Raw genomic sequence first — 14,620 nt, forward strand, 5'->3', positions numbered from 1 at the left:
TTTATAGATGTTCCACAATTGTCTATTTATCTGTTGAAGGACATTTGAATTGTTACCTGTTTTAGTGATTATGAATAAAGATACTCTAAACATTTGCGTGGAAGTTTATGTGTTGACAGTTTTTTCAATTCATGTGGGTATACGTAGTAATGGGGTTGAGCAGGATTTCTTGATTGTATGGTAAGTGTATGTTTCAATTTATAAGAAATTGTAAAACTGTTTTCCTGTATTTCCTGTATTTCTTTTGCATTCTATCAATGAATGAGTGTTCCCATTGGCCAACATTCACAGCCCCATTTCATATTTTCAGTTGTTTTTCTTTGTTTTTTCCCCCATTCTAATAGGAGTATGAAGGTCTTGTGGTTTTAATTTGCATTTCTCTAATAACTAATATTTTTGTGCATCTTTTCACATGCTTATATGCCAACTGTGTATCTTATTCTTTCTTCTTCTTTCTGCAGACAGAGTCTCTCTCTGTTGTCCAGGTTCGAGTGCTGTGGCATCAGCCTAGCAATCTCAAACTCCTGAGCTCAAGTGATCCTCCTGCTTCAGCCTCCCAAATAGCTGTGACTACAGGTACACACCACCACACCTGGCTAATTTTTCTATTTTTAGTAGAGACGGGGTCTCACTGTTGCTCAGGCTTGTCTCAAACCCCAACCTCACGATTCTCCCACCTCTGCCTCCCAGAGTGCTAGGATTACAGGTATGAGCCACTTCCCCCAGCCTTACACAACTTTTTTTATTGTAAGAACATTTAACATGAGATATACCATTGTAACAAAGATTACAATATAGTATTGCTAACTATAGGCACAACGTTGCACAGGAGATCTTTAGGATTAGTCATTTTGCAGAACTGAAACCTGTTGCATAGCAACTCCTCATTTCTCCCTGCCCTCAACCCCTGACACCTACCATGATACTCTTTGATTCTATGAATTTGACAATTTTAGATATCTTATATTACCAGAACCATGTAGTATTTGTCTTTCTGTGACTAGATTATTTCACCTAGAATAATGTCCTTACAATTTATCCATGTTGTCACATATTGCAGAATTTCCTTCTTTTCTTTAAGGCTGAATGGTATTTGCATGCCACATTTTCTTTATATACTCATCTGTTGATGAATATTTTTTCCCTTTTATTTCATCATATTATGGAGGTACAAATATTGCTAGGGTTACAAACATTGCCCCTGCCCCCTATCCCCCCATGTGTCCAATCCCCGGGTGGTGTGCACCACACACACCATGTAAGCATACACCCCTTTCCTCCTCCTGCCTCCCGCCTGCCCACCACCCGATAAAAAGTTTTTTTTTCCTCCGTTTTCATTTGCTTGTTTTTTGTTTTTTTGTTTTTGTTTTTTGTTTTTTTGACATTTTGGTTACATTGTATATCCTTGCCTTTCCCTAAGAAGGGTTAGAGTTATGCCCTTCCCCTCTAAAATGCTCACCACATCCCTAAGATTGGGTCCCTCCCCCGAATCCCTGATGAGCATTGCCACCATTTGAAAACCATAGTTTTAATCAGTCAGTACTAATTTGATGGCGAGTAGATGTGGGGCCCATGAATATTTAGGTTCTTCACACATCTTGGCTATTATAGATAATGCTGCAATGAGCATACGAGTGCTAACATTTCTTCAAGATCCTGATTTCAGTACATTTGGATAAATATCCAGAAACGGGATTGTGGATCATATCGTAATTCTAATTTTAATTTTTAAAGAAATTTCTATACTCTTTTCTATAATGAATGCACCATTTTGCAGTCTACCAACAGTGTACAAGGGTTCCAATTTCTCCACATCCTCACCAACACCTGTTGTCTCTGTTGTTTTAGTAATAACCATCCTGACAGGTGTGAGATATCTAATTATTGTTTTGATTTACATTTCTCTGATTAGTGACATTGATCATTTTTTAATATACCTGTTGGCCATTGTATTTCTTCTTTGGAGACATGTCTATTCAAGGCTTTAGCTCATTTTTAATTGGGTCATTAGTTTTTGTTTTTTTGTTTTTTACTATTTAATAGGAGGAGTTCTTTATCTATGTTGGAGATTAATCCGTTATCAGATATATGGTTTACAAAACTTGTCCCCCATTCTATATACTGTCTTTTCACTCAGTTCATTGTTCCCTCTGTTGGTCAGAAGTTTTTTACTTTTGCATAGTCCCCGTTGTTTATTATGGTTTTGATGTCATAAACGTGACATTGCCAAGACTGATGTCATGAAGCTTTTCAACTATTTTCTTCTGGTATCACAGTTTCAGATTAACGTTTTTAATCCATTTTGAATTGTGTATGGTGTAAGATAAGGATTCAATTTCATTTTTTTGCACATGGATATCCAGTTTTCCCAGCACCACTGGGAAACAATAGGAGACTATTGTTTCCTCATTGTGTATTCTTAGCACCCTTGTTGAAAGTCAGTTGACCATATATGTATGGATTTATTTCTAGGATCTCTATTCCATTCCATTGGTCTTTATGTTTGTCTTTCTGCCAGTACCATACTGTTTTGATTGCTATAGCTTTGTAATATATTTCAAAACCAGGAAGCATAATGCTTTCGGCTTTGTTTTTCTTTCTCAAGGTTAATTGGCTATATGTCTTTTATTGGTATGTATGAATTTAAAATTGTTTTTTCCATGTCTGTAAAAACTGTCATTTAGATTTTCATAGGAATTGCATGAAATCTTTGATAACTTTGGGAATTATGGGCATTTTAACAATATTGTCTTCTAATCTATGAACATGGGATGTTTTTCCATTTGTTTGTTGTGTCTTCTTCAATTTCTTTCATCAATGCTTTGTATTTTTCAGTATACAAGTCTTTTACTTCCTCAATTAAGTTTATTCCTAGGCATTTTATTCTTCTTAGTCCTATTATAAATAGGATTTTTTTTTTTTTTTTTTTTGAGACAGAGTCTCACTTTGTTGCCCAGGCTAGAGTGAGTGCCGTGGCGTTAGCCTAGCTCACAGCAACCTCAATCTCCTGGGCTTGAGTGATCCTTCTGCCTCAGCCTCCCGAGTAGCTGGGACTACAGGCATGCGCCACCATGCCCGGCTAATTTTTTATATATATATCAGTTGGCCAATTAATTTCTTTCTATTTATAGTAGAGACGGGGTCTCGCTCTTGCTCAGGCTGGTTTTGAACTCCTGACCTTGAGCAATCCGCCCGCCTAGGCCTCCCAAGAGCTAGGATTACAGGCGTGAGCCACAGCGCCCGGCCTATAAATAGGATTTTTTTAAAAAATTCTTTTCAGTTAGTTCCTTGGTAGTGCATAGGAATGCAACTGATGTTTGTATGTTGATTTTATATGCTGAAATTTTACTGAATTCATACATTAGCTCTAAAAGTTTTTTTATGGACTCTTTAAGGTTTTCTACATATAAGATCATGCCATCTGCAAACAGGGACAATTTTACTTCTTCCTGTTTAGTTTGGATTCTTTTTATTTCTTTTTCTTAACTAATTTCTCTGTCCAGGACTTACAGTACTATGTAGAATAGAAGTGGTAAGAGCGGTGATTCTTTCAGTTTTTCACTGTTGGTATAATATGCTATCTCCATGTTCACTGATCCCTTTTTCTCCCTGCTTAAATCTTCTGTTGAACCCCTCTGATGAATTTTTAATTTCAGCTGTTATACTTTTCAGGTTCAGAATTTGTTTGGTTCCTCTTTATAATTTCTCTTTATTGACTTTGCCTATTTGTTCATATATGATTCCCCTGGTTTTCTTTCCTTCTTTGTCTATGGTTGTCTTTAGCTCATGGAGCTTATTTAAGTTACATAATTTAAATTCTTTGTCTAGTAAGTCCAATATGGTCTTTCTCAGGGATGGTTTCTGTTAATTTCTTTCTTTTTTTTTTCTTTGAATGGGCCACATACTCTTGATTATTTGCATGTCTTTTAATATTTGTTGATGCTAAGTATTTTAAATATTACAAAGTGATCACTTTGGAAATTAGATCCTCACACCTCCCTAGGGTTTGTTTTTCTTACTTGTTGAGGTCTGCAGTCATGTGTTTGTTTAGTTATTTTTTCAAACAAGTTTGCAAAGATTGTATTCCTTATGTGTGTGGTCTCTGAAGTTTTCTATTCTTTTTTTTCTTGGTAGACATAAATATTCTTAATTGTCTGAAATCAGGAAAAAAATTCTTTAGGTCTCTGCATAATGACTCTACTATGATTTGGATATGGGTTATTTGTCCCCACCAAAACTCATGTTGAAATTTGGTCCAAGATGTAGCAGTGTTGGGTGGTGGGGACCAGTAGAAGGTGTTTCAGTCATGGAGGCAGATTCTTCACCAATGGTTTGGTGCTGTTCTTGTTGTAGTGGGTTCTTGTTCTGGCAGAATAGATTAGTTCTTGAGAGAATGAAATAGTTCCTGAGAGAGAGAGTTGTTCAAAAGAGTTTGACTTTCTTTGTTTAGGTCTCTTTTTTTTTTATTTTTTAGGGGAGAGGAGTATTTTATTTTTTATTTATTTATTTTTTTATTTCAGCATATTATGAAGGTACAGATTTTAAAGTTTCAATAAATGCCCATTTCCCCCTGCCCCCCACAAGTCTGAGTCTCCATCATGACCATCCCCCAGATGGTGCACAACTCACTCATTATATATGTGTATACATGCCCCCTCCCCCCTCCCACCTGCCCAATACCCTATTACTGTAGTACCTATATGACCACTTAGGTGCTGTTCAGTTAATACCAATTTGCTGGTGAGTATATGTGGTGCTTGTTTTTCCATTCTTGGGAAACTTCACTTAATAGTATGGGTTCCAGCTCTAACCAGGAAAATATAAGATGTGCTATGTCACCATTGTTTCTTAGAGCTGAATAGTACTCCATGGTATACATATACCACATTTTAAAAATCCATTCTTGGATTGATGGACACTTGGGCTGTTTCCACAGCCCTGCAATTATGAATTGTGCTGCTATAAACATTTGAGTGCAGGTGTCTTTCTTGTAGAGTGTCATTGGATCTTTTGGGTAGATGCCCAGCAATGGGATTGCTGGATCAAATGGTAGAATCACTTGTATTGCTTTAAGATATCTCCATATTGCTTTCCACAGAGGTTGAACTAGTTTGCAGTCCCACCAGCAGTGTAGGAGTGTTCCTCTCTCTCCACAACCACGCCAGCATTTGTTGTTTGAGATTTTTTGATAAAGGCCATTCTCACTGGGGTTAAGTGATACCTCATTGTGGTTTTGATTTGCATTTCCCTGATGATTAGAGATGTTGAGCATTTCTTCATATGTTTGCTGGCCATTCTTCTGTCTTCTTTAGAAAAGTTTCTGTTCAAGTCCTTTGCCCACTTTTTAATGGGGTTATTTGATTTTTTCTTCCTGATTTTCGTGAGTTCTAAGTATATTCTAGTTATCAGTCCCTTATCGGATGCATAGGAAGCAAAAATTTTCTCCCATTCTCTAGGTTGTCTGTTTACTTTCATGACTATTTCTTTGGCTGTGCAGAAGCTTTGTAGTTTGATCATGTCCCATTTATTTATTTTTGTTGCTGCTGTGATTGCCTTTGGGGACTTCTTCATAAACTCTTTGCCCAGGCCGATGTCTAGGAGAGTGTTTCCAACTTTTTCCTCTAGAGTTCTAATAGTTTCATACCTTAGGTTTAAGTCTGTTATCCAGCGTGAGTTGATTTTTGTGAGCGGTGAAAGGTGTGGGTCCTGTTTTAGCCTTCTACAGGTGGCTATCCAGTTTTCCCAGCACCATTTATTGAAAAGGGATTCTTTTCCCCAGCATATATTTTTGTCTGCTTTGTCAAAGATGAGATGGCTATATGAGGATGGTTTTATATCAGGATTCTCACATCTGTTCCACTGGTCAATATTCCTATTTTTGTGCCAATACTATATTGATTTGATTACTACAGCTTTGTAGTATAGTTTGATATCTGGCATATTAATGCCTCCCATTTTGTTTTTGTTGCCTAGAATTGCTCTAGATATTTGGGGTGTTCTTTGGTTCCATACGAAGCATAAAATTATTTTTTCTATATCTGTGAAGAATGCTGATGGGATTTTCATAGGTATTGCATTGAATCTGTAGATCAGTTTGGGTAGTATAGACATTTTGATGATATTGAGTCTACCAATCCACAAGCATGGTATGGATTTCCATCTGTTTACATCCTCTGCTATTTCCTTCCTCAGTGTTTCATAGTTCTCCCTGTAGAGGTCTTTTACGTCCTTGGTTAAGTATATTCCTAGGTACTTTAATTTCTTTGTTGCTATCGTGAAGGGAATTGAGTCTTTGATTTGGTTCTCAATTAGATTGTTGTTGGCATATATGAATGCCTCTTATTTCTGTGTATTGATTTTGTATCCTGAGACTTTACTAAATTCATGGATCAGTTCCAGGAGTTTCTTGGTTGAATCTTTGGGGTTTTCTAGATACAATATCATATCATCAGCAAACAGTGAAAGTTTGATCTCTTCTGCCCCTATTTGGATACCTTTGATTCCATTTTCCTGTCTGATTGCTGTAGCCAAGACTTCCAGCACTATGTTGAACAGAAGTGGAGATAGTGGGCAGCCTTGTCTTTTTCCCGTTCTAAGTGGGAATGATTTCAATTTTTCCCCATTTAGTATGATGTTGGCTATGGGTCTGTAATATATGGCTTGTGTCATTTTTAGGTATGTCCCTTCTATCCCTATTTTCTTAAGTGTTCGTATCATGAAAGGGTGTTGAATTTTGTCAAAAGCTTTTTCTGCATCTATTGAAAGAATCATGTGGTCTTTGTTTTTGCTTCTGTTTATGTGGTGAATTGCATTTATAGATTTATGTATGTTGAACCATGCCTGCATCCCTGGGATGAAGCCCACTTGGTCGTGGTGGATTATTTTTTTGATAAGTGTCTGGATTCGGTTAGCTAAGATTTTGTTGAAAATTTTTGCATCTATATTCATTAGGGATATTGGTCTGTAGTTTTCTTTTTTTGTTGCATCCTTTCCTAGTTTTGGTATCAGAGTAATATTCGCTTCATAAAAGGTGTCGGGGAGGTTTCCGTTCTTCTCGATGTTGTGGAATAGTTTCTGCAAGATAGGTAGTAGTTCTTCTTTGTAAGTGTGGTAAAATTTGGGTGTGACGCCATCTGGACTGACACTTTTCATTTAGCGAGATTTTTAATTGCTGTTTCTATTTCAGCTGTTGAGATTGGTCTGTTCAGGGAATCTATTTCTTCCTGGTTGAGCCTAGGGAGGCTGTGTGTTTCTAGAAATTTGTCCATTTCCTCCACATTTTCCAGTTTGTGTGAAAAATATCTTTGTAGTACTCATAAATTATATCTTGTATCTCTTTGGGATCAGTTGTGATATCTCCTTTTTTATTCCTGATGGAGCTTATTAGAGATTTCTCTTTTCTGCTTTTCGTTAGCTTAGCCAATGGTGTGTCAATTTTGTTTATTTTTTCAAAGAACCAACTGTTTATTTTATTAATCTCCTGAATAGCTTTCCTGTTTTCAATTTCATTTAGTTCTGATTTGATCTTGTTGATTTCACTTCTTCTGCTGGGTTTGGGGTTGGTCTGTTCTTCTTTTTCCAGCTCTTTGAGTCATTTCATTAGATTGTCTATTTGTGATCTTCTTGTCTTTTGGTTATAGGCATTTGTGGAGATAAACTTTCCTCTCAGAACTGCTTTAGCTGTGTCCCAGATGAGTTGATAACTTGTCTCTCCATTGTCGTTTTCTTCATAGAACTTTTTTATTTCCGTCTTGATTTCTTCATTTACGAAGTAATCATTTAGTAGGAGGTTGTTTAATTTCCACGTTGTTGTGTAGAAATGTGAGTTTCTGTTAGGGTTGATTTCTAGTTTTATTCCACTGTGATCTGAGAAGGTACATGGTATGATTTCTATTTTTTTAAATTTCTTGAGATTTTCTTTGTGTCCTAGGATATGGTCAATCTTAGAGAATGTCCCGTGAGCTGATGAGAAGAACGTATATTCAGTGGATTTTGGGTAGAATGTTCTGTAAATGTCTGTAAGACCCAATTGTTCTAGAGTTTTGTTTAAGTCCATTATTTCTTTATTAATTTTCTGTTTGGAGGATCTGTCTCATGCCGTCAGTGGGGTGTTGAAATCTCCGGCGATTATGGAGTTGCTATTAATCCATTTGCTTAGCTCCAGTAAGGTTTGCTTTATGAATCTGGGTGCACCTAAGTTGGGTGCATATATATTTAAAATTGTTATCTCTTCTTGTTGGACTGTGCCTTTCACCATTATATAATGACCCTCTTTGTCTTTCACTACTTTTGTTGGTTTAAAAAGTAAATCATCTGAAATTAGAACTGCCACACCAGCCTTCTTTTGGCTTCTATTTGCTTGGAATATTGATCTCCACCCTTTTATTTTTAGTCTATATGCATCCTTGCAGGTTAGATGTGTTTCCTGAAGACAGCATATACTTGGCCTGTATTTTCTTATCCATTCAGCTAGCCTATGTCTCTTGAGTGGAGAGTTTAAGCCATTCACATTTATTGAGAGAACTGATAGGTAAGGTAGATTACTGATCCTTCTGTTGGGTTGGATGTTGTTGCTATGATTTCTGTCTTGAGCCATTGTAATATGTGGCCTTTAATATCTTTGGGTTTTGGTTGTTTTTATATTCGTGGGTTATTATTATGATGTTCCGTGCATAACGCTGTTTTAAGTACTTCTTGTAGGGCTGGTCTTGTCTTGGTGAATTCTCTGAGCCTTTGCTTGTCTGAGAATGTTTTTATTTCTCCTTCATATATGAAGCTTAGTTTTTCAGGGAATAATATTCTAGGCTGGGCATTGTTTTGTTTCAAAAGAGTGAGAATGGGGCCCCAGTCTCTCCTTGCTTGTAAAGTCTCATTAGAGAAGTCTGATGTTATTCGAATTGGCTTTCCCTTGTATGTTACTTGCTTCTTTTGTCTTACAGCTCTTAGAAGGGCCTCTTTAGTTGATACTTTGGTCAGTCTGATGACTGCATGTCGTGACGTCTTCCTGTTTGCGTTGAATCTCCCAGGGGTCCTCTGAGCTTCTTGAACTTGTATATCAAGATTTTGAGCAAGGTCTGGGAAATTTTCCTCTATTACATCTTCAAACAGCTTGTCCAACCCTTGAGTGTTGTCTTCTTCCCCTTCTGGTAACCCTATGACCCTCACATTAGGTTTCTTCACATAATCCCACAGCTCTTGTAGGCTTTGCTCTTTTCTCTTGTTTCTCTGCTCTATTTCTGTGACTGATTTATTTATTTGGAGGGGGTTTTCTTCAAGGTCTGAGATTCTTTCTTCTGTTTGATCTACCCTGTTCTTGAGACTTTCCACTGTATTTTGTAGTTCCTTGAATTGATTCTTCATTTCCAGGAGTTCGGTTACACTTTTCTTCAATGTGTCTATTTCTTTTCTCATATCCTGGAGACTTTTTGTGGTTTCTTGGTGTTGGTTGTTGAGTTGTTGTTGCAGCTGGGTGAGTGTTCTTATGTTCCACATACGAAATTCCTCTTCTGTCATATTGGTTGCCTGATTTTGGTCGGTGTCCATTTCTAGGGGGCTGGTGCTCCTCTTTGGGGGTGTGTTTTCCGTTTGGTTCTTCATATTTCCTGAGTTCTTTCGCTGATTTCTTCCCATGTCGATCAGTTGTTGTTTCTTTCCTTAGGTTATTTTTTGGGTATTCACACACCTTGTTTAGTTTCTGAGGCGTTAGGTGGTGCCTGTGGGTTAAATTGGACCACTCCCTGTATATTGAGTCAGTGGGTGCCGTGGAAAGGCTGTGCAAGATACCGTCCCTGTCAGTAGGTGGCGTTTGCTTGGAGGAACAGGCTATGGTGTTCATTTTGAGTCCTGTTATCAGCTCTTGTTCTGGGCGGAGTTGGGTTGGGTAAGCCTGCCCTCAGGCCGTTAGCAGGGGTCAAAGTTCTGTTCTCTGCTTCCAGGGAAAGCTGTCAGGGCAGGGCTGGAATGGTCCTGCTCAGCCAGAAAGTCTGGGTGTGGGGGTGGGGCTGTCTGAGACCCGCAGTCTGCAGCAGGCCTCGCTTCTTTCCACCCTCCCCAACTCCGCAGCTACTCCTGGGCCTCTGCCAGCAGGCCAGACCACAAGCCACCAGGCCTCCCCGGACTGTGATGCCGGCGGGGAGGTTCCCTGCACAGGAACGCCACCTGGGTTGGGCGCACGGCCTCCTCCTGGGAGGAGGGTTGCCCTCTAGGACTCCGATCTGCCCCTGGAGGCACACAGACCTCAGTAGGCTGTTGACGTATAACCCTTCTGTGCCCCGGGCAATGCTAGCCCTCGGTGCAGGGGATCTGGTCTGCAGGTCTGACCTCTGGGTCCCAGAGTTCAAACTGTATTCCCACCAGGGAGAGGATTTCCGGTCCTAATTCACCCACAGGGAGCCCAAACTGGGTCTATGTCTCTCAGCCTCTGAGTCGGCACCGTTTTCCAGGGAACACGATGCCAGCAGCACCTGGGAGGGCGGGCGGGGTCCCAAACGGGAAGGTCCCGTTCCCTGGAGGTGCCTCCGGCTGGTGGCTGTATTGTCTCTCTGGGCAGCTGCGGGTAGGGTCAGGGGAGGGGAGGAGGAGGCAATATGGCGCCTGCCGCGCGGCTCGGGTCCGTGCACACGGAGGTGCCCGGAGGAAGTTGGGAACCTGGTGCCACGTCTGCTACAGGCTCACCGTTGGCAGGCGGCGGCAGTCTCTGGGCTGGTGTCCGCAGGTCTCTCCACCTGCTGGGGAGCCCACCAGCAGTCCCGAATGCAGGGGAGGGAAAACAGCAGATCCACCTACCCTTGCCGCTGTTCTCCGTGCTGCTCTGGTGGTCTCAGCCTCCAGTTCTCCTCCGCAGCCTCCTCCCGTGGAGTCTCCCGGGGTCTCAGGTACCCCTCCTTCCGGCCCTTGTCCGCTGTATGCTCGTCTTCTTGCTTCTTTCCTCTAGTTTCTGCTAGAATCTGTCTTTTCTGCAGAGACCCTCTGTCTGGCGGTGTTATTCGTCCGCCATCTTGCTCCGCCCCCCAACTTTTTGTTTTATTAATCTTCCGTATAGTTTCCTGGTTGTCAATTTCGTTTAGTTCTGATTTGATCTTAATTGTTTTCACTTCTTCTGCTGGGTTTGGTGTTGGTCTTTTCTTCTTTTTCCCACTCTTTGAGATGATTCATTAGGTTGTCTATTTGTGATATTTTTGACTTTTAGATATAGGCATTTATGGAAATAAACTTTCCTATCAGGAGTGCTTTAGCTGTGTCCACAGGTATTGGTAACTTGTGTCACCTTTGCCATTTAGTTCAAAGAGTCTTTTGATGTCCATCTTGATTTCCTCATTTATGAAGTGATCATTCAGCAGAAGGTTTTTTAGTTTCCATGACTTTGTGTGGAAACGGGGACTCCTGTTAGGATCGATATCTACATTTATTCCATTGTAGTCTGAAAAAATACATGGTATAATTTATATTTTTTAAAATTTTTTGAGACATGCTTTGTGGCCTAGGATATGGTCAATCTTAGAGAATCACCCATGAGCTGATGAGAAGAATGTATGTTCAGTGGTTTTAGGGTAGAATGTCCTGTAAACGTCAGTCAGGCCCATGTGTTCTAGGGTTCTGTTTACATCCATTATTTCTTTGTTGATTTTCTGTTTGGAGGATCTGTCCTGTGCTGTCAGTGGGGTGTTAAAGTCTCCAACTATTATGGTGTTGTTGTTTATCCATTTGTTTAGATCCAGTAGAGTTTGATTTATGAATCTGGGTGCCCCAAGGTTGGGTGCATATATATTTAGAATTGTTATGTCCTCTTGTTGAACTGTACACTTCACCATTATATACTGACCTTCTTTGTCTTTTATTACTTTTGTTGATTTAAAAATTAAGTTATTTGTAATCAGCAACTTGATGCCAGTTTTCTTTTGGCTGCCGTTTGCTTGAAATATTGTTCTCCCCTCCTTTACCTTTAGTCTAATTGCATCCTTCCAGGTTAGATGTGTTTCCTGAAGGCAGCAGATACTTGGCTTGTTTATTTTTATTATCCATTCAGCCAGCCATGTCTCTTGAGTTGGGAGTTCAAGCCATTCACATTTATTGAGATAACTGATAGATTATCAGTTATTTATTGAGATAACTGATAGGCAGATATCTGTTCATTATGTTGGGTTGAACTTTGTTGGTTTGTTTTTTCTCTTGAGCCATTGTAGTATCTGGGCTTTGATCTTTGGCTTCGAGTAGATTTACATTCATGAGTGTTTATTGTGCTGATCCATGGGTTTTGAGTACTTCTTGAAGGGCTGGTCTTGTCTTGGTGGATTCCGTCAGTCTTTCCTTATCTGAGAATGTCTTGATTTCTCCTTCATATACAAAACTTAGTTTTGTAGGGAATAAGATTCTAGGCTGGGCATTGTTTTGTTTCAGGAGAGTGAGAATGGGGCCCCAGTCTCTCCTTGCTTGTAGAGTGTCAGTAGAGAAGTCTGGTGTTATTTGGATTGGCTTTCCTTTGTATGTTACTTGCTTCTTTTGTCTTACAGCTCTTAGAAGGGCCTCTTTAGTTGATATTTTGGTCAGTCTGATGACTGCATGTCGTGAGGTCTTCCTATTTGCATTGACCCAGGGGTCCTCTGAGCTTCTTGAACTTGTATATCAAGATTTTGAGCAAGGTCTGGGAAATTTTCCTCTATTATATCTTCAAACAGCTTGTCCAACCCTTGAATGTTGTCTTCTTCCCCTTCTGGTAACCCTGTGACCCTCACAATAGGTTTCTTCACATAATCCCACATCTCTTGTAGGCTTTGCTCTTTTCTCTTGTTTCTCTGCTCTATCTCTGTGATGGTTTTTTTTAGTTGGAGGATGTTATCTTCAATCTCTGAGATTCTTTCTTCTGTTTGATCTACCCTGTTCTTGAGACTTTCCACTGTATTTTGTAGTTCTCTGAATTGATTCTTCATTTCCAGGAGTTCAGTTAAACTTTTTTTCATTGTGTCTATTTCTTTAGTGAACTTTTATTCTAGCTTCTGGGGGCTTTTTGTTGTTTCTTTGTGTTGGTTATTGAGTTGTTCTGGCTGGTCGTTGAATTTTCTTATGATCCACATTTGAAATTCTGCTTCTGTCATTTTGGTTGCCTGATTTTGGTTGGTGTCTGTTTCCAAGGGGCTGGTGCTCCTCTTTGGGGGTGTGGTTTCTGTTTGGCTCTTCATATTTCTGGAGTTCCTTCACTGATTTATTCTCATGTCAATCAATTGTTGCTTCTTTCCTTTAGGTTTTCATTTGGGTATTTACACGCCTTATTTAGTTTCTTGGCTGGTAGGTGGTGTCTGTGGATGAGATTCAACCACTCCCTGTATGTTGAGTCAGTAGGTGCCATGGAAGGGGTGTGCAGAGTGTCCTCCCTGTCAGTAGGTGGCACTTGCTTGGAGGAACAGGGTACGCTGTTGTTTTTGTGTCCTGTAACCAGCTCTTGTTCCTCTAGAGAGGCACTCTAGTGCCTCAGGTGGTGGATGGGGCCCTCAGACTTCCAGGTGTGTCCTTTTCTCCCCCTGTGTGAGAGCTGGTCTAGGAATGAGTCTGGGCGGAGCTGGGTTGGTTAAGCCTGCCCTGAGGCACCACAAATGCCATTAGTAGGGGTCAAAGTTCTGTTCTCTGCTTCCAGGAAAAGCTGCCAAGGAGGGGCTGGAATGGCCTCGCTCAGCCAGAAAGTCTACGTGTGGGGTGGGGCCATCTGAGACCTGCAGTCTGGAGTAGGCCTCGCTCTTTTCCACCCTCCCCAACTCCACAGCTACTCATGGGCCTCTGCCAGCAGACCAGACCTCACGCCACCGAGCCCCCCCTGGCTGTGATGCCAGCTGGGATGTTCCCTGCGCAGGAACACCACTTGGGCTGGATGCACGGCCCTTCTTTGGGAGGAGAGTTGCTGATCTGCCCCTAGGATGCTGATCTGCCCCTTAAGGCACACACACCTCAGTAGGCTGTTTGCATATATCCTTTCTGTGCCCTGGGCAATGAGAGACCTGGGTGCATGGGATCTGGTCTGCAGGTCTGACCTCTGGGCCCCAGAGTTCAAACTATATCCCCACCAGGGAGAGCAGTGCCAGTCCCAATTCACCCATGGGGAGCCCACGCTGGGTCTATGACTCTCAGCCTTGGGGTCTGCCCTGTTTTCCTGGGATCACCATGCTAGGAGCACCTGGGAGGGCTGGTGGGCAGGGAGCTCACAGTCTGAGTTCCCCTCAGTGAGCTGTATGGCCCCAAAAGGGAAGGTCCCATTCCCTGGAGGTGCCTCTGGCTGGTGGGTATATTGTCTCTCTTCGCAGCCACGGATAGGGTTGAGGGAGGGGAGAAGGAGGCAATATGGCACCTGCCGCATGGCTCGGGTCTGTGCACAGGGAGGTGCCGGGAGGGAGTTGGGAGCCTGGTGCCACGTCTGCTACAGGCTTACCACTCACTGGCGGTGGCTGTCTCTGGGCTGGTGTCCACAGTTCTCTCCACCCACTGGGGAGCCCACCAGCAGTCCGAGATGCAAGGAAGGGGGAAGTTAAACTACTTCACCTACCCTTGCCACTGGTCTCTGGGCTGATCCGGAGGTCTCTGCTTCCAGTTCTCCTCCGCAACCTCCTCCCGTGGTCTCAGGTATCCCTCTTTCCAA

Source organism: Microcebus murinus, chromosome 14 (assembly GCF_040939455.1).
Source record: "Microcebus murinus isolate Inina chromosome 14, M.murinus_Inina_mat1.0, whole genome shotgun sequence".
Taxonomy (NCBI): domain Eukaryota; kingdom Metazoa; phylum Chordata; class Mammalia; order Primates; family Cheirogaleidae; genus Microcebus; species Microcebus murinus.